Source organism: Equus caballus, unplaced genomic scaffold, assembly GCF_041296265.1.
Source record: "Equus caballus isolate H_3958 breed thoroughbred unplaced genomic scaffold, TB-T2T haplotype2-0000490, whole genome shotgun sequence".
Lineage (NCBI taxonomy): Eukaryota > Metazoa > Chordata > Mammalia > Perissodactyla > Equidae > Equus > Equus caballus.
Window position 1 is genome coordinate 303,963 of NW_027221894.1, and position 27,899 is coordinate 331,861.

The 27,899-nt window shown below is 35.6% G+C and overlaps 2 long non-coding RNA genes across 2 annotated transcripts in view; one reads left to right on the forward strand and one right to left on the reverse strand.

Annotated features, from left to right (window-relative positions):
- Window positions 1-1,530: 1,530 nt before the first annotated feature.
- On the reverse strand, window positions 1,531-20,960 carry LOC138922141 (uncharacterized). Its single transcript, XR_011435220.1, has 4 exons — window positions 20,733-20,960; window positions 16,100-16,185; window positions 12,626-14,230; window positions 1,531-4,906 (listed from the first exon to the last, which is right to left on the reverse strand). It is a non-coding gene; the product is annotated as an uncharacterized lncRNA (long non-coding RNA).
- A 3,157-nt stretch (window positions 20,961-24,117) lies between these two features.
- LOC138922139 (uncharacterized) overlaps window positions 24,118-27,899 on the forward strand; it is an 85,198-nt gene continuing 81,416 nt past the window's right edge. Inside the window, exons 1-2 of the long non-coding RNA XR_011435215.1 lie at window positions 24,118-24,248; window positions 25,196-25,288. This is a non-coding gene — a long non-coding RNA (uncharacterized lncRNA). The remainder of the gene's footprint in view (window positions 24,249-25,195; window positions 25,289-27,899) is intronic.

Consider the following 27,899-nt stretch of genomic DNA (forward strand, 5'->3'; position numbering starts at 1 on the left):
TTTGGTTTTAGACGAAAAAGCAAGTTTAAAACACATTCTCAAAAATTCTCACAAATAATTTACACTAATAAATATTCATTTCAACATTTATAATTCTTAGGAAGGATAAGAAGAGAAGACGTGAATAAAGAACTTTCGTTCTAGGGGCTGGCCCCGTGGCCGAGTGGTTAAGTTCGCGCGCTCCGCTGCAGGCGGCCCAGTGTTTCGTTGGTTCGAATCCTGGGCGCAGACATGGCACTGCTCATCCAACCACGCTGAGGCAGCGTCCCACATGCCACAACTAGAAGGACCCACAACGAAGAATATACAACTATGTACCAGGGGGGCTTTGGGGAGAAAAAGCAAAAAAAAAAAAAAAAAAAAAAAAAAATCTAAAAAAAAAAAAAAAAAAAGAATCTCAGGGAGCTTTTAAAAAAAAAAAAAAAAGAACTTTCGTTCTAAGGTGTATTAAATGTTTTATTCTCCACCAGCCCTCATTTCTCCGAAAGAGTGATTAATTTTATCATACATTGTTTATACAGAAACATGAAACAAATGATTGAGAACTAAAAGATTGCATTATTAAGAGAACAGCATGCTGCAAAGAACTTGGGTCTGGAATTTGACCGAAGTGCATTCAACTTCCAGCTCGTTGTCCAGCCCTGAGAAGGTCAACAGATCGCTTATCCGTCATCCAACTATGGCATCTGATCTATAAATTGATAAGAATAATAGCTGACAGGTTTTTTGAGGGTATTTTATCTGACTCATTGACGCATATAAATAACACAAAATATGCTTGTTGTTTATTATAATTCTCCTTAATAGACCTGATAATTGTTATCATTGTAGTATTCTATTTATGTTCTTAAATTTGTAGTTACTCTCTGTAGTTTAAGGTCAAGCTGAAAAAGTCAAAATAGGTAGAAAAGAAGCTAATTCAGCATAATGAAATATATTGTTTGAGGTTATTTAATGTACTTCTCACTGAAATTACAGCTTCACTAAAGTAATAATATAATGCAGATTTTTAAAAATTAAATGCATATCTTGACTTAGAAAGATAGAGATCTATCAATGTCTTCAATGTGTCAGCTTATGCTATTCATCTATATACACCTGAGGCTAAACCATTCCTATGTTTCTCCAAATATACTTTTATTGCTATTGCTTATCATTACAACTTAGAATTACCTTCCCAACGTTGTCAAAACACCAAAAATATTTTTTATTTTCTCTTTTAATTGAAGTAATCAAAATAAAGAATTTTATGACCACAAAAAAAGCTTTTTAGATAAGAAAAGATGTTTTATACTATTCATGTGCATTTGAAGTACCATCTGACTATTCTGGTAGTTTTGAATATCTATAACTAGATAAACAAAGACTAAGTTTGCATTGTGAATCTGTCAGTATATTTTGAATTGAAACAACATAAGAATGTAAGAACTGAGGAAAAATAATTGGTGCAGAAGTTGAAGAAGAATAAATGCTTTATCACTAGTACTTAACGCTCACGTATTGCATGACTAAATGAAGAAGAACAAAGGCTGAATGTAGAATTAGTTTTTCTCTTTTTTTCTATCAAGAAAACAATTATGGAGGGAAAACCTTATATGCATAAGTTGTACAACCAACTCAGACAGGCCAGGGAGTATATGTGCTATTTTTTATACGATCTCAGAAGGCATAAATACATATAAGTTAGTAACATCAGCTTATTCTCTTACATAAGGGTTCTCCCCATCTAAGCAATTAGATGGTATGATTAAGACAAAGTTGACAATGAGTATGAAGTGTACACAGACACACAGACACACACAAATATATATATTTTATACTGTACATAATATATAATTTAATTTTATATTATATATTTATTTTACAAACATTTGGGATTGTAAATGTCTATGCAATTGCTTACAAATTGTATTAAATGATAAAACATTAATATATCAAAATGCATATTTCCAGTAAATGTAATACAGCACATCAATGAAATGAAAGATAGAAATCACATGATCATCACAATAGACATAGAAAAAGCATTTGACAAAATACAACATCCTTTCATGAGAAAGGCCTTTAACAGATCAGGTATAGAAGGGACATACCTCAACATAATAAAGACCATATACAACAAACCTGCAGCTAACATTATACTCAGTGGAGAAAAAATGAAATTATTTCCTCTAAGAAACAATACAAGGATCTCCATTCTCACCACTCACATTCAATATAGTACAGGAAGTCCTACCTAGAGCAATTAGGCAAGACAAAGAAATAAAAGGCATCCAAATCAGAAAGGAAGAAGTAAAATTGTCACTGTTTGCTGATGATATGATCTTATATATAGAAAACCCTCAAAACTCAGCCCCAAAATGGTTGTAATTAATTAACAATTTTGGTAGAATGGCAACATACAAAATCAACATACACAAATCAATTGCATTCCTTTACATTTATGATTAAGCATCTGAAAACGAAATAAAGAAAACTATCCCATTCACAATAGCATCAAAAACAATAAAATATTTGGGAATAAATTTAACCAAGGAAATGAAAGATTCGTACAATGAAACTACAAGACTCTGCTGAAAGAAATTGAAGAGACACAAACAAATGAAAAGACATCCCATGTCCATGGGTTGGAAGAATTAATACTGTTAAAATGGCCATACTATTCAAAGCCATCTACAGATTCAATGCAGTCCTCATCAAAATACCAAAGGCATTCTTCACGAAAATAGAGGAAACAATCATGAAATTTGCATGGTACCACGAAAGACCCTAAATGGCCGAAGAATCCTGAGAAAAAGGAACAAGGCCAGAGGATCACACTTTTGGATTTCAAACCATCCTACAAAGCCATGTTAATAAAACCAGTGTAGTACTGGCACAAAAACAGACATATAGACCAATGGAACAGAATAGATGACCCAAAACTAAATCCCAGTATATCCAGAAAACTAATATTCAACAGGAGAGCCAAGAATACCCAATGGGGAAAGGATAGTCTCCAATAAAAGGTGCTGGGGAAACTGAAGAAACACATGCTGAACAATGAAATTAGACCCCTATCTCACACCACTCACAAAGGTTAATTTGAAATGGATCAAAGACTTAAATATGAGGCCTGATATCATAAAACTCCTAGAAGAAAATGCAGGGAAGCAACTCAGTGATATTGGTCTTGGCAGTAAGTTTTTAAACACAACACCAAAAGGACAAACAACAAAAGCAAAAATCAACAAATGGGACTACATCAAATCAAAGGCATCCACAAAGCAAAAGAAACAATCAACAAAATGAAAAGACAACCTACAGAATGGAAGGAAATCTTTTCAAGCCATATATTTAATAAGGATTAATATCCAAAATATGCAAAGAACTCAGTCAACTTAATAACAAAAAACACTCAGAAAATTTGATTTTTAAAAATGGGCAAAAGATCAAAATAGACATTTTTCAAAAATAAAAGTGGCCAACAGACACATGAAAAGATGTTCAACATCACCAGTCATCAAGGAAATGCAAATCAAAACCACAGTGAGACATCACCTCACACCTATTAGAATGGCTACCATCAAGAAGACAAGAGACAACAGGTGCTGGCAAGGATGTGGTGAAAAGGGAACCCTTATACATAGGTCTTGGGAATGTGTATTGGTCCAACTACGATGACAAACATAATGGAAGGTCTTCAAAAAGTTAAAAATAGATCTACCATATAATCCAGCAATTCCACTTCTGGCTGTACACCCAAAGGAAATGAAAACAGCATTTTGATGAGATATATGCATGCTCACGTTTATCGCAGCACTGTTCACAATAGCTAAGATATGGAAACAACCCAAATGCCCATCATGGATGAATAGATAAAAAAGAAGTGGTACACATACACAATGGAATATTGTTCAGCCATAAGAAAGGAGGATATCCTTCCATTTGCCACAGCTTGTATAAACTTTAAGCACACCAAGCTAAGCAAGATGTCAGTCACAGAAAGACAAGTACTGTAGGATATCACTTATATGAGGAATCTAAAAAAGGTTAAACCTCTAAAAAATAGAGTAAAAGGGTGGCCTACCCAGGGAAGGGGGTTAAGACTGATGGTATTTAAGTGTACAAACTTGAAATGAGTAGTAAATCAGCCATAGAGATCTAATGCACAGTATAATGAATATAGACAATAATATTGTAAAAGAAAATGTAGATTTCATCAGCACTGAATTAATAGTATGCTGAATCTTTTAACTAATAAAGCAAATAATGTAGTTTAAATAAATATGATTTATAATAACCCAAACCAGGTGCTTTAAAGAAAAGGAGAAATGCAAAATATTTTAAGAAAATTATTAACTATTTTTGAATTAGTACTCTTTTATTATACACATCATGTTTATAAATATTTTTGGATTGCAAATTGCTGAAAAATGCAGTCTTGTGTGTGCAGTCTTTTGACCTTTGCATGGCCCTGTAATGGGCCTGGAACATTTCCTTGCAAAAGAGATGGTGAGCCCTCACAGCATTTGCTAGACATAGGGCCTTGCTTGAGAGTCTCTTTCCCTATTCCAGGCTTGATGTGCTTCTTTGTCTTGCTTAAGCTTGTGCTTCAGATAGCTCTCAGGCACAGTCCCAGCCTTCGGTATGTCAACCCCACCAGGGAAGGATGGGATCCTTTGCTTGCAGCAGGAGGGGGGCTGCTTGCAGACCATCACACTGTGTTGGCAGTGGGGCAAGACCTGCTGGCCACTGGGGACCCAGGCTCATTGTACAAGCTGATCTCACTCTGTCTCTTCCCAGTGTGAGTAAAGCACTGTTCCATCACCAGTTCCTGGTGACTTTTACCTTTCTTGGTGACCCCAAACCATGAAGTGAGTTGACATCCTGGGATTGCTGCTCCTGCTGGAGTGGGACTCCTCCTCTAAAAGTGACAAAAGGTGTCACTTGCTGAACACAAATACTACAAATATGTGTACTATTAAACAGGAATACTTTGAAAAAGGCAAGATGTTTCTCCTTTCAAAAGTTTAAGAACATTATAACATCTACTTTAGAATATCTTCTGGATTTACTATTATTTGAACCAAGGTTAAAAACATGATATATGAAAGTAGTTCATTTTAACAAAAATAATTTTTGGTTTATATTTATATTTTCCAATTAATCTATGTAAAATTTAATCTGTATTTCACACATTATAAAAAGAGAATATTCTGAGCTAGTTTATTACTTAGATCTATATTAGATATAGAAAATAATTTGTCTAAATTTCCCTCTAGGAATATTACTTAAAAATAGTAAAAATTAATAAAAATTCTCAATTTACTATTTTTCTTTAACATGAATACATTCGTTTAATGCCTATTAAGAACCTTGGAAAGTAAAGATGGCAAATTCAAGTTGAATTCCTTAAAGGAAAAAAAGGAAAGATAGTTAAATATAAATTAGGAGGTATATGAAGCAAATTTCCATAATTTTACAGTTCTGCAACTATTGTTTAAAAATAAGGTGGAGATTTTTATGGAATAGCCATGATCTTTTTCCTGGCTCTGGGTTGTGGAAATTTGATAAGAAATAATAGTAATGAGAAAAATACAGATAATGAAACCTTGCTCAACTGGTTCAATTATAACATCTATATTTTCAATGATTTATCACTTGTATGTGGACTCTAAAAAAGCTGAACTCATAGAAACAGAGAGTAGAATGGTGGTTACCAGGTGCTGGGGGGAGGGGGGATAGGGAGAGGCTGCTAAAATGGCACAAACTTCCAGTTAGATGATGAACGAGTTCTGGGGAGATAACGTACAGCATTGTGATTGTAGTCAACAATGCTGTATTATATACTTTAAAGTTGCAAGAGACTAGATCTTAAATTTTATCACCACAAAAATATAATCATGTGACGTGAAACAGGGTATGAGCTAACCCCACGGTGATAATCACATTACAATGTATAAATGCCTTCAATCAACACGTTGTACACCTTAAATTTACAAAATGTCATACGTCAATTATATCTCACTAAAAAAAGAAAGAAAAGAATGTATTTCAAGTTGCCTTGATGTTACATATAACCTATTGTTTCAGAAATAAAGTATATTTTAACAATAAAAGCCCCAAAAGCTCTGAACTTTGATACTGCAGTTCTCCATATGCTCTATGGTTATTTTATCTTTATTGATCCTTGAAAAATTTTCACTGCAAAGTTGTGTATTATTAATAGTTAGTAATTATAATAATTAATTGCAGCAATTAATAGGAAATGTCTTCCACTCAAAATAAATCACATTTCATAGTATATTAAGAATAAAAACTGGAGTGACATCAGCAACATGGCAGAGTTAAACGTTCCCTTTGTCTCTCCCCATTTTTAACTATCACTAAATGGACATTCACTGACCAATGGTGGAATCCTATGAAGCACAAGAGGATGCCTGAGAGACACACCCAGCTCTACACCTGAGGTTGGATGGACTGGCCACCCAGTAAGTGGCAGAGATAGGTGAGCACTCCCTGCTCTCCCCTGGTAGCCCTGTGCTTGCAGACAAATACTTTCCACCTGGTACAAGTGAGCAGAAAGTGGAAACACGCACTGGGGTGACAGTAGGAGGAGTCAGTGGCAGGCTTTAGCCAACTCATGATCACTTTCCTAGTGGGGAGGGGGAGCCTGCCATGCACCTGTGGCACCAAGGAGCTTCCCTAGCTCAGTCCCAGCAAAGAAGCCCCACACACCAAGCACATTGGCCCATGAGCAGAGGCCCAGATCTGCAGGCTGGGGCAAGCACACTCTAGGCCTGTGCAGGCACCCATAGTACTGCTGAACCCCAAAAGAGGAAACATGTCCTGGGGTGGCTGTGGGAAAAGGCAGTGGCAGCCATTATCCCACTCACGATCACTTTCCCAGCAGGGAGAGGGAGCCCACTAAGCACCTATGGCACTAAGGAGTGGCCCAAGCTTGGTCCCAGTGAAGAAGCCCAGTCCATCAAGCACAGCTCCCCAGACCACAAGCAGAGGGTGCAGCAGGTCAAAATGCTGGGGAAAGCACACTCCGGACCTGCACAGGCACCCATAGTCCTGCTAAGCACCAAAGGAGGGAGCATGTCCTGGGGTGGCTGTGGGAAGAGGCAGTAGCAACCGTTGGCCTGCACGTGATCACTTTCCCCATGAGGAGAGGGAGACCACCGTGCCACTGAAGTGCCAAAAAGTGGCCATAGATCAGTCCAGTAGGAGGCCCACCTGCCAAGCACAGTCCACACAACAGCCTGAACCCACTCCAGGCCAGGGCAAGTGCCGACACTACCCCCACAGCTTCCAGCAGAAGGGGTGGTGGCCAGAAATTCTTCTTCTGCTTCCCCCTAGCAGTAACAGGTGGAATCTGCAACCTAATAATACCACAATTGCCCTGACAAAAAATTAGTTGGTCAAACACCATGAGAAAATTCAGCAATAATTTAGACCAGAAGGAAAATTACAATTCTTCAGAAATCAACCCTGAAGGCACAGAGATTTACAATCTAAATGACAGAGAATTAAAAATCTATCTCATAAGAAACTCAATGATTTACAAGAGAACTCCAAAAGACAATATAATGAGATCAGAAATAAAATGAATATCTTCAGTAAAGAGCTTGAAACTATAAAAAAGAATCAAGCAGAAATCCTGGATATGAAAAACATAATTAGTGAAATAAAAAATAATCCAGAACCCTTAAGAAATAGAGCAGATGTTATAGAGGAAAGAATTATTGATTTAGAGGATAAAAATATAGTCATTCTACAGGTGGAGGAGGAGACAGAACCAAGATATTTTAAAAATGAACAAATTCTTCAAGAAATATCCCACTCAACTAGGAAAAGCAACAAAAGGATTATAGGTATTCCAGAGGGAAGAGAGTGAAAAAGGAACAGAGAGCTTGTTTGAACAAATAATACCTGAGAACTTTCCCAATTTAAAGGAGTTTCCAGATTTAAAAGTATATGAAGCTAATAGAGTATGTAATCACACCAATGCTGAAAGACTTTATCCAAGGCATAAATAGTAAAAATGGCAAAAGCCAATGACAAGGAAGAAATATTAAGAGCAGCAAGGCAGAAGAAAATAACTTTATATAAAAATAACCAATGAAACTTTCATTCAGATATGATAGAGAAATAAAACCTCTTGCAGATAAACAAAAGCTGAGGAAGTTCATTGCCACTAGACTTCCCCTACAAGAAATAATTAAAGATGCCCTCACACTGAAACAAAAAGACAAAGGTCTACAAAGCTCTGAGCAAGGAGATAAATAGACAGAAAACTGCAGCTCTCTGTCAGAACAGAGAGGCAAAGACTGAATTATAAATTAAATGAGAAAGGGAAAGAAAACATCAAGAGTAATGGTAAATGCTTCAACATAGTCACAAACTCACATCATAAAAAACAGAGAAATTTGTAACAATAACTCAGAAGTGGAGAGGAAAGGGAAGGAACCTGCTTAGGTTAATGGAGATAACAGGCTATGAGAAAAGGGACTATCTCATCAATGCCATCTTTTATACAATCCTCACAGTAACCACTAAACAAAAATCAGAGAAGAAGCCACAGTTCATAAAAAGAGAGAAAATGGAGAAAAACGTCTTCAGAAAACTACTGAAATGAAATGGTAGTCAGGAATACAAAGAAAGAGAAACAACAAATAAAGAGAACAACCAGAAAACAAGAGATACAATGGTAGTATTCAGTGCTCATATATCAATAATGACTCTAAATGAAAATGGATTGATTCTCCAATCAAAAGATGTAGAGTAGCTGGAGGGATTAAAAAATAAGACCAAACAATGTGCTGCCTCCAATAAACATATCTCAGCTCTGAAGACAAACATAGGCTTAGAGTGGAGGGATGGAAGATAATACTCTAAGCTAATGGCAAACAAAAGGAAGTAGGAGTTAGCATATTTACATCAGACAACGCATTCTTCAAGTTGAAAAAGGCAATCAGAGACAGAGTGGGGCAATATGTAATGATGAAAGGGACATTCCACCAAGAGCTCATAACACTTATTAATATATATGCGCCTAATACAGGGACCCCAAAGTATATAAAGCAATTATTAACAGACCCAAAGGGAGAAATTAACAGTAACACAATAGTAGTAGGGGCCCTCAACACCCCACTTACATCAATGGACAGATCATTCAAACAAAATGTCAACAAGGAAATAGTAGATTAAAATGAAACACTTGATCAAATGCACTTAATAGATATATGGGGAGCATTCCATCCAAAAACAGCAGAATATAAATTCTTCTCAAGTGTACATGGATCATTCTTAAAGAGAGACCATATGTTGGGAAACAAGGCAAGCCTCAATAAACTTAAGAAGATTGAAATCACCCCCAATCATCTTTTCTGACCACAATGCTATGAAGCTAGAAATCAATCATGAGAAAAAAACTAGGAACGTCAGAAATATGTGGAGACTAAATAGCATGCTATAGAACAACCATTGGATCAATGAGGAAATCAAAGGCAAAATTAGAAAATACCTGGAGACAAACGAAAATGAAAATACAACATACCAACTCCTATGGGATGCATCAAAAGAGGTCATAAGAGGGGAATTCATAGCAATACAGGCCCATGTCAACAAGCAAAAAAAATTTCAAATAAATAACCTTAAAATGCACCAAAGAGAACTAGAAAAAGAAGAACAAACAAGCCCAAAGTCAGCAGAAGGAGGGAAATAATAAAAATCAGAGCAGAAATAAATGGAATCGAGACTAAAAATGAAAAACAGTAAAAAGGATCAATGAAACTAAGAGCTGGTTCTTTGAGAAGATAAACAAAATTGACAAATGCTTAGCCAGACTCACCAAGAAAAAAAGAGGGAAGGCTCAAATAAAGAAAATTAGAAATGAAAGAGAAGAAATTACAACAGATATTGCAGAAATAAAAAGGGTCATTAGAGAATACTATGAAAAACTATATGCCCACAAATTGGATAACCTAGAAGAAATGGATAAATTCTTAGACTCATACAACCTCCCAAAACTGAATCAAGAAGAATTAGAGAATTTGAATAGACCAAACACAAGTAATCAAAAACCTCCCAAAAAATGAAAGTCCAGTACCAGATGGCTTCTCTGGAGAATTCTAACAAACATTCAATGAAGGCTTAATAACTATCCTTCTCAAACTATGTAAGAGAATCAAAGAAGATGGAACGCTTCCTAACACTTTCTATGAGGCCAAAATTACCCTGATAACAAAACCAGGTAAGGACAGCACAAAGATTGACAAACCAAATACAGTAATACAATAAAAAGACCTTTTACCATCATCAAGTGGTATTTATTCCAGGGATGCAGGGATGAGATTCCTGGATGGGTCTCAACATCTGCAAGTCAATCAATGTGATACACCACATTAACAAAATGAATAAAAAATCACATGATCATCTCAATAGATACAGAGAAAACATTTGGCAAGATACAGCATCCATTTATGATAAAAATTCTAAAGAAAATGGATATAGAATAAAAATACCTCAACATAATAAAGGCCATATATGACAAACCCACAGCTAATATCATTCTCAGTGGAGAAAAACTGAAAGCTAGCCCTCTAAGAACAGGAACCAGACAAGGATGCCCACTGTCACCACTCTTATTTAACATAGTATTTGAAGTCCTTAGCCAGAGCAATCAGGCAAGAAAAAGAAAGAAAAGGGATCCAAATTGGAAAGGACAAAGTGAAACTCTCACTATTTGCAGACGGCATGATTTTATATATAGGAAACCATGAAGAATCTACTAAAATAGTTTCAGAAATAATAAATGAATACAGTCAAGTCGCAGTATACAAAATCAACATACAAAAATCAGTTGTGTTTCTATACGCTATCAATGAAGAAGAAGAAAGAGAAATTAAGAATACAATCCCATTTACAATTACGACAAAAAGAATAAAATACCTAGGAATAAACTTAAACAAAGAGGTGAAAGATCTGTACACCAAAAACTATAGAGCATTGTTGAAGGAAATTGAAGAAGACACAAAGAAATGGAAAGATATTCCGTGCTCTTGGATTCGAAGAATTAATATAGTTAAAATGTCCATACTTCCTAAAGCAATCTATAGATTGAAAGCAATCCTGATCAAAGTTCCAAAAACATTTTTCACAGAAATAGAACAAAGAATCGTAAAATTTATATGGAACAACAAAACACTATGAATTGCCAAAGGAATCCTGAGGGAAAAGAAGAAAGCTGGATGTATCACACTCCCTGATTTCACAATATACTACAAAGCTATAGTAACCAAAACAGCATGGTACCGGCACAAAAACAGACACACAGATCAATGGAAGAGAATCAAGGGCTCAGAAATAAACCCACAAATATATGGAGAGCTAATTTCTGACAAGGGAAATCATAGGCAGCATGCTTTTTGACATCGGTCTTAGCATCATATTTTCAAGTACCACATCAGACTGGGCAAGGGAAGCAAAAGAAAAAGTAAACAAATGGGACTACATCAAACTAAAATGCTTCTGCACAGCAAAGGAAACCATCAACAAAACAAAAGGACAACCTAACAATTGGGAGAAGATATTTGCAAACCACATGTTGGATAAGGGGTTAACATCCAATATATACAAAGAACTCATACATCTCAACAACAACAAAAATAACCACCCAATTAAAACATGGGCAAAAGATCTGAACAGAGATTTCCCTAAGGAAGATATACAGATGGCCAACAGGCACATGAAAACATGTTCAACATCATTAACTATCAGGGAAATGCAAATCAATACTACAATTAGATATCATCTGATTATAGTATAGTACAGTATACTAATTATAGTATAGTATAGCAGAATGGCTATAATTAACAAGACAGGAAATAACAAGTGTTGGAGAGGATATGGAGAGAAGGGAATCCTTGTACACTGCTCGTGGGAGTGCAAAGTGGTGCAGTCATTGTGGAAAAATGGTATGGAATTTCCTCAGAAAATTAAGAATAGATCTACCATATGATCCAGCTATTCCTCTGCTGGGTATTTATCCAAAGAACTTGAAGACACTAACGCATAAAGATATATGCACCCTTACATTCATCACAGCATTATTCATAATGGCCAAGACTTGGAAGCAACCTAGGTGCCCATCAAGGGACGAATGGATAAAGAAGATGTGGTGTACATACACAATGGAACACTACTCAGCCATAAGAAATGATGAAATCTGGCCATTTGTGACAACATGGATGGACCTTGACGGTATTATACTGAGTGAAATAAGTCAGAGAGAGAAAGTCAAATACCACGTGATCTCACTCATAGTAGAAGATAAAAACAACGACAAACAAATACATAGAGACAGAGATTGGATTGGTGGTTACCAGAGGGGAAGGGGAGGGGGGAGGATGAAAAGGATGATTAGGCACATGGGTGTGGTGATGACTTGTAATTAGTCTTTGGGTAGTGAACATGATATAACCTACACAGAATCCGAAATACGTGACGATATACATCTGAAAGTTATATAATGTTATAACCCAATGTTACTGCAGTAAAAACAAACATAAAAATTAAAATGTAGATGAACAATATTTGAAAATGTAAATGGTCGGATGGATTTGCTGTTGCTTACTTTTATCAATATGTAGGTTTCTTTTTTCCTTTTAGGTTAGTCACTTGCTAGGCCTTTCTGTGTGTTTTGCTTCACAGAACTGATAAACTTACAAAGTAGAGTAAAAAGGTGGAGTCTTATCTTCTGTACTTGAGTGGTCCAGGATCTCAGAGCAAATAAAAAGGTTAAGGTGCAGAGAACTATACAGTAGGAGTCAAAGAAAAACTCTACACCCTCCTCTCTGGACGTAGATGAGTTTATATAATTTGGAAGGTACAAATTCTAATCAAGTGGACGCAGGGTTACTATCCTCCTTATATTCCTGTATTTATTTTTTAAAATGGTATTGAACTTTTATTGTGTGCCGCGGACACTGGTGAATAACAGTAGGCTTGATACTGCTCTCGTGATGCAAACACCAGCAGAAGAGACACAAATATGTAATAATAATGGAAATAAAGGTAAACTGCAGCATTATGTAGGAGAGACTAAATAAAACACAAATAGTAATGTGGTGCTTTTTAATCTGAAAAGTAATTATACAGAAATCAACAACATGAAAAGAACAGCATAAAATATAATTTTGAAAGTCAATTCTAATAATCATTATATATATATTTTACACACACACTATATACACCTATATATGATATCTTTTATATTATATATAATGTAATTTATCAGACAGGATGATGCCACAAGGAAATTAATATGGATAGAAAATAAAGGAGTCAAACTACTGAGTCTTGTCACATTACAAAATTAACGGCCAGAGAGGCAAGGAGGGCATATGAAGTAGATCATAGATCAGCAGTAGTTAGTAGCTGTCGGTGACTTAGCAGGAAAACCTGTCTTCTCTTGTAAGATAGATTTTTCCCCCTAGTTCACCATTTCATTGAGGGTTTAGATCTCCATGGTCTCAAGTTTATTTTGGGGCTTGGTTCACTAATCTAAATATCTCATCTTGTTTGGTCTGCAGGCTCCCTTGCCTCTGAAGTGGCTATAGAAACCAAAGCCTTTGGTCACAGTTGATCAGTGGATATTCCCACCGGAACCACTAGCTTATTGAAGCAATATTTGTTTACTTCTCTGGATTTTTTTTGCAGTTTCTCTTTTTTGGAGTGGAGGTGCAGAGAGGGGATTCTTTAATATTTTGTCTATATCACCCATTCATAAAAAAGTGATTTTTATCTGTTGTCTGAATTTTCAATTGTTTTGAGGAGTATGGATCTTTCATATACTTACTCTGCCACATTACTAGAAACATAAGCTCAATGTATATATTTTAAATTGATTTTTCTTTATCTTAATTAATATTGCAGCATCTTTCTGTTAAAAACAAAATCTTAAATACTGTAAGTCACATGAGCCTTCAAAAAATTCACTGCATAAATATGTATACACACAAATACATGCACCCACATACATGGGCTTCTGAAATTAAACTGATGCTTATATTATCTTTCATATGAGACTAGGGGCTATTCAGTTCATACTTATCGAGAATGGATACGTCAGTCTTTTACATCTCTCAGTATGGTATTAATACTCTTCAATGCACTGGCATGAGCCATATATTTCTTCAGCTCATTAAACTGAAGCATGACAATCACATTGTTGATAATGCTGAAATTGAGAATAAAGAAAAAAGAGAATAATGTCTGCATTTAATGCATATTTATGTACCTATGACTTCATTTATCCAGGGAGATTCTTTGAATATTTATTCTGTGTTGGAGTCTGTGTTAGGATGTTGTGCTTGGGATACTCCAGTGATAAAAATAAGTAACCTCTTTGTCCTAATGGATCTTACAGTAAATATAGCTGAAGTTGATGAAAAATTGCAAAAAAAAGGATAAATAGCAGGATGAATCAAATCTCCTCTTGGCATTCTAATAAGTGACTGCATCATCCTGTGTAAGTGAATTAGTTGGTGGAAAATATTTGGGAGACGGTTGAAGAGGAGGCTATGAGTGATTTATGGAAATAGCCATACACAAAGAGGTAAATTTTATTTTTAAGAGCATTATGATTGGCAACTTTTAGAGGAATCAGAAAAAGATATGATCTCAAAGTTCTGTTTGCTTGTTTTTCTTAGCAAATCACAACTGGATGGTCTGCTGGTTAACAGCATACTGCATAAAAAATGTTTACTACGTTTTAAAGATTCCCAAATACCTTCTCCTAATTCTTGAAATTGCAGTTTTGTCTTTTTTGACAAATTTAACCCCATTTCCTGGATATGCCAGCAGCTCCTCCTTGGTGGCCTTTGAATCAGCTTTTTCAACTCAGTTTAAGCATTGTACTCAATAATTTTACCATCTGCTCTCTTAGAAATATAGTATTTTATTTTTAAGAGGTTATCCTTTGAAATAATTTCCTTTCTTTCCACAGAGCTCTTCAAAATTATTTAATGTTTTAGACCTCCCTTGATCTAATGGTTCTTTATTATGAATTTCCATTCAATATCTTCTCACGTCACACTCAGTATATTCAAAGACTAAATGTGATCCTGTTGAATGTATGTATTGTATCTTGGTCAAGAGGCTGAAAGTATATGACATTATAAGGGGAAAATAAACATCGCAACATTAAGATGCACAAGTGACTTACACCTGACCCTGTACCATATCTGTTCTTTGCTGCGATCCCAAAGCAATTAAAGGAAAACAGAAACTTTGTACTTTGTACTTTCAGCTAATCATTTATTTTATTATATCCAGCATATAACAGGTCCCTATTCTTCACCCCTTAATGACCTATAGTTTGTAGAATAATACAGTAAACTTCTTTCTATTTAAATTTTTGGCCCATTGCCCATAAACTGATCAGTACCCTTGACTTGTTTTTCCTTAGATGTGCATGTTTCAGAAGGTTTTGTCATCCAGTATATGTAGGGTATTATGTCTTATTATACTTCTCTCTAGAGATTCTTTGCTAGATTAGAATATTTCTCTAGAATATATGGTCAGAGAATGATTCTTCTTCTCTTAACTTATCCTTATGCACATAAAGTTGTTTTTTCTTGTAATTCCTGAGCAAGGGTATATTCATATCAGTGCTTTCAAGCTTATGTGCCCTAAATATCAGCTCCTTCATGTAATCAATACCTGGAAGTTTGATTTTACCCAGAATTATTATGTCTCATGAGAGTCTCAACTTTCCTGTGAACATCTCCTGAAATCAAATGAATGAGTCAGCCATCTTACATCCGTTTTTATCTATGCATTGAGGAAGAATGTTATGTTTATTGGGGCACTGTCTAAAATTATACATATGCATATAAACATATGCATAAACTGCCCCACAATTCAACTCTTGCACTTCAATTTATTCAACTTCGCATAAAAGATTCCAATTGTAACCCTTCATCACTAGCGTAAACAGCCCTTCAGTTGGATTTCTTTTTCATTCCATTTGCACTAAGAAATGCCATGTAAGCCTAATCACAATACGTTTAGCAAAGGCAGAAACGAAGGAGAAAATCATGCTTACATGCTTTGTGAGGTGGCTGGTCAGCAACTGAGTTGTCTACCTCCATAGCCCAGTTGTTCATTCCCATCCAGAAGCCTCCTAAGAAACTAAAAATAGCCACATATCAATGACCTGCAGAGTCACTTGTAAATATCTGAACCTGAAAATGATGGGTCTGTATTTCCTGCGTTTCTATGATTCTTGATGCCATTGTTTAGAATCATGACCGCCATAATATTTCACTTTTTATTCAGCCTTTCTATATTATTTTTATCACAGAAGGATTTTTTCCACTCTAGGCCAATCTTTTACTTAGTTTCACAAGGAAAATCACATGTCTTCAAGTCCCTGCTGGATACTGAAAAATTAATGTGGACTTCAAGTCTTCTTTATGATTAGACTGGAGTACAACTTATAAATAACAATAATCTTAGACAAAAACATTTAGAGAAATTTCCCCTTCCAGAAGTGTTTCAATAATGTAGAAGCTCTTCTTTTCTTAAATACAAATACTGCTGTCTACAGATAAAAAAAGTGGAGGATTTGAGCTATTTTTTCCCTGAAACATCTGAAGCTCTGGTGGCTGCTTTAAGTTTCCAGCTTAATATTCTCTATTAAGAGAATATTAACTTTATATTAACTTTATATCTGCTGTAAAAATCAGTTCCATTTATTGTCAGAATAATAGACTCAACAACGTTTCAAAATTCCATGACAAGATTTTGTTTTCTATTTTGAGGACTAATAGTACTTATTTGGATCATCAGCATTTCTCTCAAAAGTAGAAATACATGCATCATTCACGGCAGTATCCACTACCAGATATCAGTTGTTTTCCTGTTGCTTTCCATTAAAAGATACTTTATGAGGAAATAAGTTCCTGGAGCAATTCCCCAAGATAACACTGTGATTAAAGCATTCGATCTTTTTTCCTGTCTTCCCTTCATGGATAGGCTCATCCTTCTGCTTTTCCTCAGGATAAACAGAGAGAACAATTTATAAGTGTATAATTTGTAAGGAGGGTGATGACCAATGCCTATGCTGTGTGGAGCCCGAAATGTTCCTAGAATTCATGACAAAATCTTAATAACTTAGGACCACACACACACACACACACACACACACACACACACACACAGGTCTATAATCAATGTACTCAGCAGACTCTTCACAATTTGCTATCTTATCTGCCTCTAGTTAGTGATTTTCTACTTTTAAAAGAAAAATTTTGTAATAGCCAAACTCTTTACTCAAGAACAAAATGTTAAGTGTAGATTCAATAAATGTCACGTGGCCCTGCACTAGCTCTGGTTCTCTGGTTAGAGGTGGGAATGTGGGCCAGTGATATGCCACAGCCTTCCTCCCCTTTCTCTGAAGATCAAATGAAAGCCCTAGTGAAAATAGATAAACAGCACAGCTTGAGCGATCTTGCTCTAGGTGTTTCCATGGCATAGAGGGAATATTTGAAAACTCTTCTTGATGTTAGCTTCTGTGGGAAGGGTAAGGACATTTTTATCGTTCTTGCTGTGGATTCTCCATGAAATACTCATTTCATCAAACGGGACAAGGAGGTATTGCAAACTCAAACAGTAACTAAAATGATGAGTTTTCACTGTGGTAAGTGCACCATGAAAAGAATCAAGCAAATTTTTTAGTGTTAAATATTTTAAAAGAGGTTTTCAATGAAAATTTTCTTTTAATATTTGAGGGTGTGATCCTTATTCAAATACAATAATCAAAGCTTTATGTCAAACAAAATACACTTAAGTAGAATAAATTTATTTTTAAAATGAATGCTTGAAAAAGTGACATATATGTAAGTGTAAGCCAATTTGATTTCTTCAGGTTGAATTAGAGAGCTGTACGCCCAGTCAAGTGCTCAGGATGCAGTGAGGAGGTCCAGACAGAAGAATTAGGCTCAGAGTGCTGGGTGATATATGCTTTTAGTCCAAAAAGGGACAGAAGTATTGAAAAAGAGCACATGTTCAGAGCTTTGCAGTCTAATTTAGTGTTCCTGAAAATTTGAATTAAAGTATATCTTAAACTGAGGCATTTTCCTGAAGCCCATAGAACGAAGGAAGAAAAAAAGGAAGGAAGGAGGTGGGGGGAGGCAAAAACGTGGGTACGAGAATGCTTCACAATAATCTAAAAGTTATTCACAATGTGCTCTGCAGTGGGGGTTGGCAATAGCATCCAGTAAAAGGAGCAGGAGGGGTGGAGGAAGAGGGCAAGAGGCGAGAAATTCAAGGAAGGAGAGAGGGGTCATAGATGCTTTATTTTCTGATTACTAGGGTGGGCATGTGACTGCGGAAAATGACAGAAGAACCAGCGAAAATCTTTCTCTGTTTCGTTTTGTTTTAACTAACGTGCTTCTGATGCTTTATATTTCCTTCACCCAGAGCCGGGTTTTCTATCCTGCAGCACTTTAGAACCACATGGGGATCTTTTAAAAATACCTAGACTGAACCCCGTATCAGATCAATTAATAGCATCTCAAGCAAGGGGAGACCCGGCACTAGCTTTTTGTTTTTATTATTTTAATGTTCCATAAGTTATTGTAATGTGAAGACAATTCCAAAACTTATCACCTAGACTGAGGCAAGGATTGCACTGAAATTGTGAAGTGAAGCTAAGCCTGTTGAGGGGATTTTAGCACCTTTGAAGTTCTTGCCTTCCGACAATGGCAGCTCTTCCCAGCACAGGGGTCACTGTTTACCTCCCTACCACAAATCCTATCTTAACTTCTAGAGATAGCAATAGTTCAGCCAATGCTTGTTTTTTCAATTCCTTGACACTCTCCTCTAATTCCAATCTCAGGCTCTCCTTCCATAGGCTGACCCTAGAATAGTTCTCAACAATGATTTTCACTATATCACCTGGGCTGCTTTTTAAAAATCACAGAAGTAAATCAGAACCTCAAAGTTCACCTCTGCAATTCTACCTGTATCTGTATCCATGAATCTGCCTTCTCACCTGCTGCAATGTCTTCACTCTTCAATCCATCATCAAACCCTCCATTTGAGCTCAAGCTCTATTGTCCTAATTCAAAAACATTGATTCTTGTAATTTCCCCCTATATATCACGCATCATCAGTCTTCTTTTTTTACTGTATCCTCCCCACGAGTATATTACGTGTGATTGTGCATTAGGCACAGATCAGGCAGAGAGTGTTACATAACTGGATGGGATCCTACCCGCAGTAGAAGTGTCAGTGAGAGAAACTGTGTGGATCACCAGGTCAGTATTCTACTCACTGCAGAACACCCTGTGACTCCTCAGATCTTCATTATTTTGCTCATTTGCTGACAGTTTATAAAGGTTGGAACAAACTTGAATAAAAATATAAAACAGAAGTTTTAAAGTTCAATTTGGCCTTGCCTGAATATGTTAATCACATCAGTTCCTCTCCTACTAACATTAAAAATATAATGATAGTCAAGAAGATTTTAGTTTCCCTTGATTTATAGGTATAAAAGGCACACTGTAAGTACAGTCCTTTCAATAAGTGCTATATTTAAAATGATATTTGCATTTAACTCTCTTAGGTTACTTCTGATGGCCGTACAATGTATTTAGAGTTTGAGAAAATGAAGCCATTCATTTGTTACAGAAACAATATTTTTGCTATAACTATTATAAAGTTTATTAGTGTTTTTCTCCCCTGCCTGAGGAGTAGAAATATCTATGGAGCCTTTTATTTTACCCAAAATAAAAACTAAGTGATTTTATTTTATTTTAAAAACTAAGTGCTTTGAAAAATTAAAATTGTGGCCCAATTTCAGAGATCATAGTACTGCGTCTCTATTCCTCACAAATTTCTAAAATGACTTTGTTTAGATCCTGTTTTGAAAACTATATAGTTGATATTAAAAAATAAAATGCTTTTGATCAAATTAAGATGCCAATAACTTCGTGAAGCCCAACATTTTCTGGATTTTAATAGAAAAAAATGCCAAGGAGAAACAAAAATAAAAATTTTATAGAAGAAAATAAAGTTCCAGTGCCACACAAAATCTAGATTAATTGTCATAAAACAGTTTTATTACAATGTCTTTTATTTCAAGTTTATCATAACCCCTTCTGAAAACTTTAATTTAGGATAATTTATTATTTAAATAGTCAGAGAACAATGTAAGAAAAGCTCTATTTTATGTTTAAAATGTTATATTTTACTTTTATTTGAATTTTTCTTCAAAGAATACCTGAAAATAAGAGGGAATTGAGGTGAGGACATTGTAAGATCTGCTTTATGACCACATAAACCTAGATTTGAATTTCTGCAAAAATTGTAAAATTGGACAAGTCATTTACTTTCTCAGTGCTGCATTTTTTAACTTTAAAATTGGGGTGCAGTGCTTCTCATCAGAATTTTCTGTAGGGTCAGCCCTGGTGGCCTACCGGTTAAGTTTGACGCACTGTGCTTTTGCAGCCCGGGTTCGGGTGCCAGGGACAGACCTATACCACTTGTCTGTTAGCGGCCATGCTATGATGGCAGCTCACATAAAAAGAAAAAAGGAAGATTGGCAACAGATGTTAGCTCAGGGTGCATCTTCCTCAGAAAACAAACAAAGAAAAGAATTTGCTGTAAATTAAATTTGAGAGTACAGTAAAAGTGCTTTGCTCAATCTATTGGTTATGAGTCTGTGCTCTTACCGTTAAGGCCAGGTTCCTTTCCCAGTCAGGGAACCACACCACCTGCCTCTTGGTTGTCGTACTGTGGTGACTGCATGCTGCTGTGATGCTGAAAGCTATGCCACCAGTGTTTCAAATATCAGCAGGGTCACCCATGGGGGACAGGCTTCAGCAGAGCTTCTAGAATGAGATAGACTAGGAAGAAAGACTGGCCACCCACTTCCAAAAGAACTGGTCATTAGAACCCTATGAATAGCACCAGAACCTTGTCTGATACAGTGATGGAAGGTGAGAGGATGGCACAAAAAGATCAGGCAGGGTTCCAGTCTGCTGTACATAGGGTCGCTAGAGTCAGAATTGACTGAAGGCACCCACAACAAACTTAATTCAATAACTAGCACATAAGGAAATCTTCATGAGTAGTAGTTATAGTTTCTAATTCAACAGTTTCACATAGTTTTTCATGGGTTCACTGTATAATCTTGTGACTTTGTAATTTCTCAGTTTGCTTCATGTATATAATCACCTTGAATATTTCAAGCTATCATCTGGCTAGAGAGCAGAAACTTTAACCAGGATTCTTTTAATAACAACAAAATAAAAATCTTTACTGCTTCTTAGGCCTCTGTGCCTTTCCTAGAGTGCTTCAGTGGTCTCACAATGAAAGCCGACGGTCCTGTGGCTTTTTTGTTTGAATAAATGGGAAGCCATAGGAAGCCCCACAGTTCATTCCACAGTGTTCCCTTGAATATTTTGTGAAGTCTTTTATATAGTTTATCGGTTGTGAAAACAAGTGAAGCAGAGAGAAAGTAACAAAACCCTACTTCTTGATTCTGTATAGACACAAATAACATGTAACTCAGGAGCAGGTACGTGGTTGTGGTTAGGGGATACCTGTTTGCATGTATGCACATACATAAACCAAATTCATAATACAGAGAATAAAAATGTACTTCACATTTCTGAATTTGAAGAAAAATATATCATACAATGCTTTTGGAATACTCATTTGGGAGGACTATGATTAAAAATTCAAACAGAAGTTTAAGGTCAAAAATAAAAATTGAAAATATAAAAGATTTATGAGATATCTAAGAGAGTGTTTTACTCATATCTCAGGTTTTATTATACTTAGAAGGCTGATGCAAAAGAAAGGAGAACTAAAGAAATGGTAATGTTAACTAAGGAGAAAGAATAGTTCAAAAATGAAGTCACACTTAACGTTATCTGTCTGAACTAAACTGAGATTTACAGATTGTTAAAAACAATCATAAATGTGCTAGACACAACACATAAAAATAAAGTCTAGCATGAGCTAATGACGATAAGCTTGATAGTTACAGAAAATCCAGTAAAATATTAAAAAAAATAAAAACAGCAAGAGTTAAGTACTGCTCTCATTCTTTTATCAGAAAAGTCATACAACACTATTTCCTAAAGAAATTGCGTTTATTAGCTTTATATTCCTTTTGCTCCAACATGTTAATATGGAGATAACAAAAGAGAAGATAATCCTAAGAAGCTAGAGAAAAAGAGGAAACCTAATACACAAAGATTGGTTGCTGTAAAAGCATAATTATCAAACAAGAGAAATAAACATTTGTTAAGTTCATGACAGAAAGTTAATTTCCTGTTTAAGGGATAGAAAATTCTCAAACTAAAACATACTGAATGTATGATGAAATTGATATTGTTAAAATGAACGTTATTGCTGATATGTAAGCTCTTACTTTGACAATCCATAGAATGTGAATGAGTCATATGCATATCACCATGACTGAGCCTCTTAATGATTATTCTAAGATGTCCAGAAAAACTTAAATTGTATATCATATACTAAAAAAGTTAGCTCTCAATATTGTATAACTCGTCCTAATCATTATTAATGGCTTGAGCTTGGCTTTCTTAGTCTATCTATCTAGTAAATCTGATTTCCTCCTCTGCATGAAATACTACATATCCACTCTTGAGATCCATTGTCCAATCTCCTCAGATTTCCAAGTAATACCCACCTAATCTCATTGCCTGCTTACTATCTCACCTTTGTTTTCTCTTTGCTTAGGAAAATTCGGAACTGTGTTCTTGTTGTCCCAAGTGGCCCTGCATTTAATAACACATCTTTTCTTTCTTTCTCTCTGGTCTCTCAATTTCCCATTCTTCTACTAGTTTTTGTGGGATTACCTCACGTACTGCTAGTTCACAATTCCTCATCTCAGGGTCGGCTTCTGGGGGAACCCAATTGAAGACACAGTGTTCCAATTAAATGTCTAAAAGAAAATCTACAGTATCACCACAAAAGTCAACAATTATGCAAGGATATATTTTTTAAAATTAGCTTGTTTTTAATCTTTGTTGAGCAAAGTGAAGTTTGTCTTCCATGAGCTATCAGAATTAATATAAGGAAAATATTAGGTCCTTAAAATGTCAAGAGAAATGAGACATTAAAATATAATTTAAAATTACATTTACCACCTTTTGGTACTTAGTATCTATATAACAAGTCCACTTGCTGAATAAGCAAGTACCTGAAAATTGCTGATGGTGGCTGACTGAACTAATGTACATAAAATTATATAACTTATATACTGTCAACATTAGCTTTGACAGCGAACTGAGAAATAAAGGATTGGAGCTTAAAACCACCATGAGCATCCATATCCAATCTCCCAAATATTCCTTGAATTATAAAATGTGTATTCTTGTTGTCGGAATTAAACTCCCTGGTTTCTTTCAGTCAGTGGGCTATGCTGATGACTAGCCTGCCTTTCATGGTTACCTCAGAATGTTTAGTGTTCAAAAACTTTAATCCAGAATTTTGAATCAAGTGAGATTCTTCTGTAAATTGTTTTAACATTAAAGAAACTATAATTCAGTCTATTTTAAGTAGAAGTTTAAAATTAGATTTCTAATGCTATCTGTGGGTTTCTAAAAGCAAAAGGAACACCAAGTATTTAGGAGTATGTAGAATAGTGTAATACATATTTTTGTAAACTTTCAATTAAGAATACTTTCATATTAGCAGAAAAATTGTGAAGGTAATACAGAGAGTTCGTATAACTCCCCAAACTCAGCATGAGGTGATACCGACCCTGATATCAGTTTCCCCACATTAAACCTGGCATATATGGGGTTAAAACCAAAACACTCATTCCCTGCTTACTCTCTGGCTTCCCGGCTCCCGAATCCACTATCCTCCATGGAGACAGACACCGTCAAGGACAACCACCTGGACTATCTCCTCCCGCAAAGAGATACAGGCTGGTGGGAAAGCTGCTGACCAGCAAGGTCATGAGCTCCCTCCTCTCTGCAAGTGTCTCAAGGCCAAAGACAGGCTGGTGGGAAAGCTCTGACCAGCAAGGCCGTATGCTCCCTCTCCCCAACCTAAAACCCCAAATAAAAACCCTTCCTTTTAGCTTTTCGAGGAGTTTGGGATTTCAGTGTTAGCTGTCCTCTCTCCTTGCTCAGTGCTGTGCAAAGATAAAATTCCTACTTTCTTCCAGCACACCCAGTGTCAGAGATTGGCTTGCTGTGCGACGGGTGAGCGAACTCACTTCAGGTTCGGTAACAGAGGTAGTAGATAAGAAGTTATCTGAATATTTTCTTTGTGTAAAAGAGCTTTCCTTGCTGGACTTTCTTTTCCCTTTATAATAGTGTGGAGTAGCCTCAAATGTTTGGTAATTTTGGACTGTGTCCTTATTTTTTAGTTAGAATCTCCTTACATCAACTGCCCCATCTCCTTGTCCAGAATGCCATGGGAAGAGTGGGTATGGGTGTTGATCGGAGCAACTACCTTGATTCTTGCATTACAGCTTGTTTTCTGTGTCCAATGGAGAGGATGGAAGGGTGGAGGAGTAAGATTATAATAACAGGACAAGAAAGTACAGCAGGAAAAGATCTTTCACACAAATAAAACACTCAAAGGGCAAAGAGGAAATGGGGTTGAATAAGTAAAGATCCATGAATTTAAAAAGCATCCTTAGGTTTATATTTTTATTTGTCCAGTTGAAAATATTATTTTTCATCACTCAGAAAATTTCATTAAGAAGACTCAAGTGTTTTTGTTTTTGTTTTTGCTCTTATTTTTTATTTTAGCTTAACAACTTTCCAATTTCATGGATTTCAAAAAAAAAATAAACCTTTCTGTAAGAGGAGAAACAGTGTCCCGTAGGAGAGGAATAAATCCTTTTCCTTCCACCCTTCTACATTCTCTGCTGGGCTCCCCGTAACAAAAGACAGATTAACAAGAGAAAAACAAATAGAAGTTTACTAACATGCATATCTCATATATACATGAGTGTGACTCAGGGAAAGAGTAACTCAAAGAGACGGCTTAGAGTTCAAGCTTACAGCATTTTCAACAAAGAACAATAAATTTATAGAGAAGTGACAAGACAAAAGAAAGCAGTTTTTGGCTTCCAAAGGAGGCAAACTGTGTGAAGTTAAATATACAGGAGGAAAGTAATGGAGTACCGTTTGGCTTGCAGATTCCTTTGGTGCCATCTCTGGGCTGATAAGAGTCTAGAGTCGTCTCCAGTAAAGGAGAACCTAAACCCTGCCTTTCTGCAGAAAGGATGGAGGTGAGAACTGCTTTCCAATGTTTGCTGCTTCTTAATTGCCTTCAGCTTAAAATAGCTCTTATGTCAAAGAGGCATGCTTTAGGGTGACATATTCTGGTTTCCTTCAGTCCTTTTCACGAAATGGATTAATTAAAACTAGAAATAAACTATCAGCCATAAGTAAGATCATAGCTTCTTTCTTCCCAAGGGGCCCTCTCCTATATGTGTACATTGAACGCAAGCAAGAATAAAAAACAGAAAGTACTGGCCTGCTGGTGACATGAAACAATAGACTCTGATTAGACTCTCCAGTGTAGGTCTTAGCCTGATAGATGGCCCATAACTGGAAACCTGTCACTTTTCCTTAGCTGTTTATTAATTATCCAGATTGAGTAAATTATCATGTTATTTCACCACTTTCTGGCAAAAAATATGCGTCTGCTTCTTGGCTAAACTTGAGATTAAAAGACAGAGTGCTTGCTGGTTTTGCAAGATAATAGAGAATCAACAGATGATGCTACGTCATCATCTAAACAAAAAGACTTGGATAGCATCCCCGATCTCACTTCTACTGTAAAACCTTTCTACTATTTCTTAGGTTGGATCCAGGTATTTCTTTGGTCAAAATGCCATCTTACTAGGACATGGACAAGGAAAACAATAGCCTCCTGGATAATTCAAAATAGGAAATATCAAGATTGTGAGTTTTTTGTGGGGGAGAGGAAATTAGAAATAATCTTATCAAACTAAACTTGGAGAAAGGCAAATTGTCTCCTTGAATTAAAAATTGAATAAATGTAACTAAGCTTAAGTCAAATAAAAACAATTTTAAAAATTGCACCACTTTGCTGCAATTATTCACTTAATAATTGTTATGATTCTAAGTTTTCTTGACTTCAGAGGAAAAAGTTTAGACTAGCTTGATACATATTACATATGGAGTACGTATTTGTTTAATTGATGTATAAATGCATAAAAGCTTGATACATTATATTCGAAACCTAGTAGTCTATAAATCAAATTGTTTATATCTTCTGATTTCATTTAATTTGTTGATAATATTTTTCAATGCTCATCTCTCTCTTTTTTTTTAGTCTTACAGTTCTGTTTAATCTCAGGGTAATCACAAGTAGGTTTTTTTTTTTCTCAAATGCAAATGCTAAAGATATGTAGAGGGGAATGAACATAACTGTGGCACTGAAGACACTGTTGCTTTTTGTTTCAGTTTTCCTGACTGATCATCTACTAAAAGAACAATATTAAGAAAATAAATTTTGCATACATTTCTTATTATAAATGAGTTTTCCTATATACGTCCAAATATCAACTACAACTTCAAACTTAAAAATAAAACTCATTAATGCTTAGGAATAGTAGAAATGAAAAAAGAGCTGTATTACATATATCCAATCAAATCATATAAACATCAAAATGAATGTTTGCCTTGGCAACAACAAAAACGAGACGCAGCTACATTTGATAATTCTGAAATTAATTTGCAAAAGCTTCGATACTGAAAAGTCCTTGCACACCATGATCTCAACGCAGTGGGAGGTTAGGAAGATCAGCCAGTAATTCAAAGCAAAGCCTCAAAGCCTCTGTAAATATTAGCAAAAGAGTTTACAGTATTCTATCGATACTGGGATGTGACAGAGTTCTCTAGAGTCAGGGAATTTGGCATAAGGTCTCATTACAACGGAGTGAGTGCACTAATCAAATTGCAGCTAATAAGTCCTGGAATGTATTCAAGGCTACACAACTTATGGTATTTGTTATTTTTCGCCAGATGGCTCCTTGATGAATTAATAAAATTAAAAGCTCGATTTTCTTATTTCTTGTTTGTCAGAGGCAATCTTTAAATTAGACTTACAAATGTTTCTATCTTCAAGCGCGGGGTTAAATATGGGTTGCCTTTTTCCATCTCCTGGCACCACTGGGACAACCGAAACCTTGATTCAGTGTTGCCAACAGGCTTAATTGAGCTTGTGGAAAAAATAAGGATGTTCTACCCAGGCCCACAGAGAAAAGCTGAGACACAATGCAAAGAGATTACCCAGAAGCCCCATCACCACTTCAGGCTTTCATACCAGTGAGTCAGTTTGAATACAGGAGACCACTGGCTTAAAGAACTGGTGTCACTATTTTACGACTTGCAACAAAAGAAATGTTTGCCTATGTTTATCAGAATAGGAAAATAATGTTATTTGAAAACTGACTGATATGAAGTTTTTGGCCTAGGATTCACCTGAGGGAAAATATTTTTCCTTTTTTAAACCAAAAAGGTATTATGGCATTACTGATAGTGCAAACTAAGCCACATGATACTATATAAGAGAAATTGAAACAAAGAAATTAATTGATTATATAACAAGGTGATAGTTTAAAATTGTTTGAGGTCTGTATAGATCTACAATTATAAATGTGTATGATTATTTCAAAAACACATAGTTAATTTGATGTTTAGTCCACTCATATAAAGCCCTACTAAATTTTTCCTTTTTAATGTATATATTTTATTTAATATATTTATATACCATTTATATTTTATATATATTCATTATATACCTTTTATAGAGAGAGTCATGAAAACCTGCCTGCTTTCTTTGGCCTTTTTCTTCTAAAAGGAGTTAAA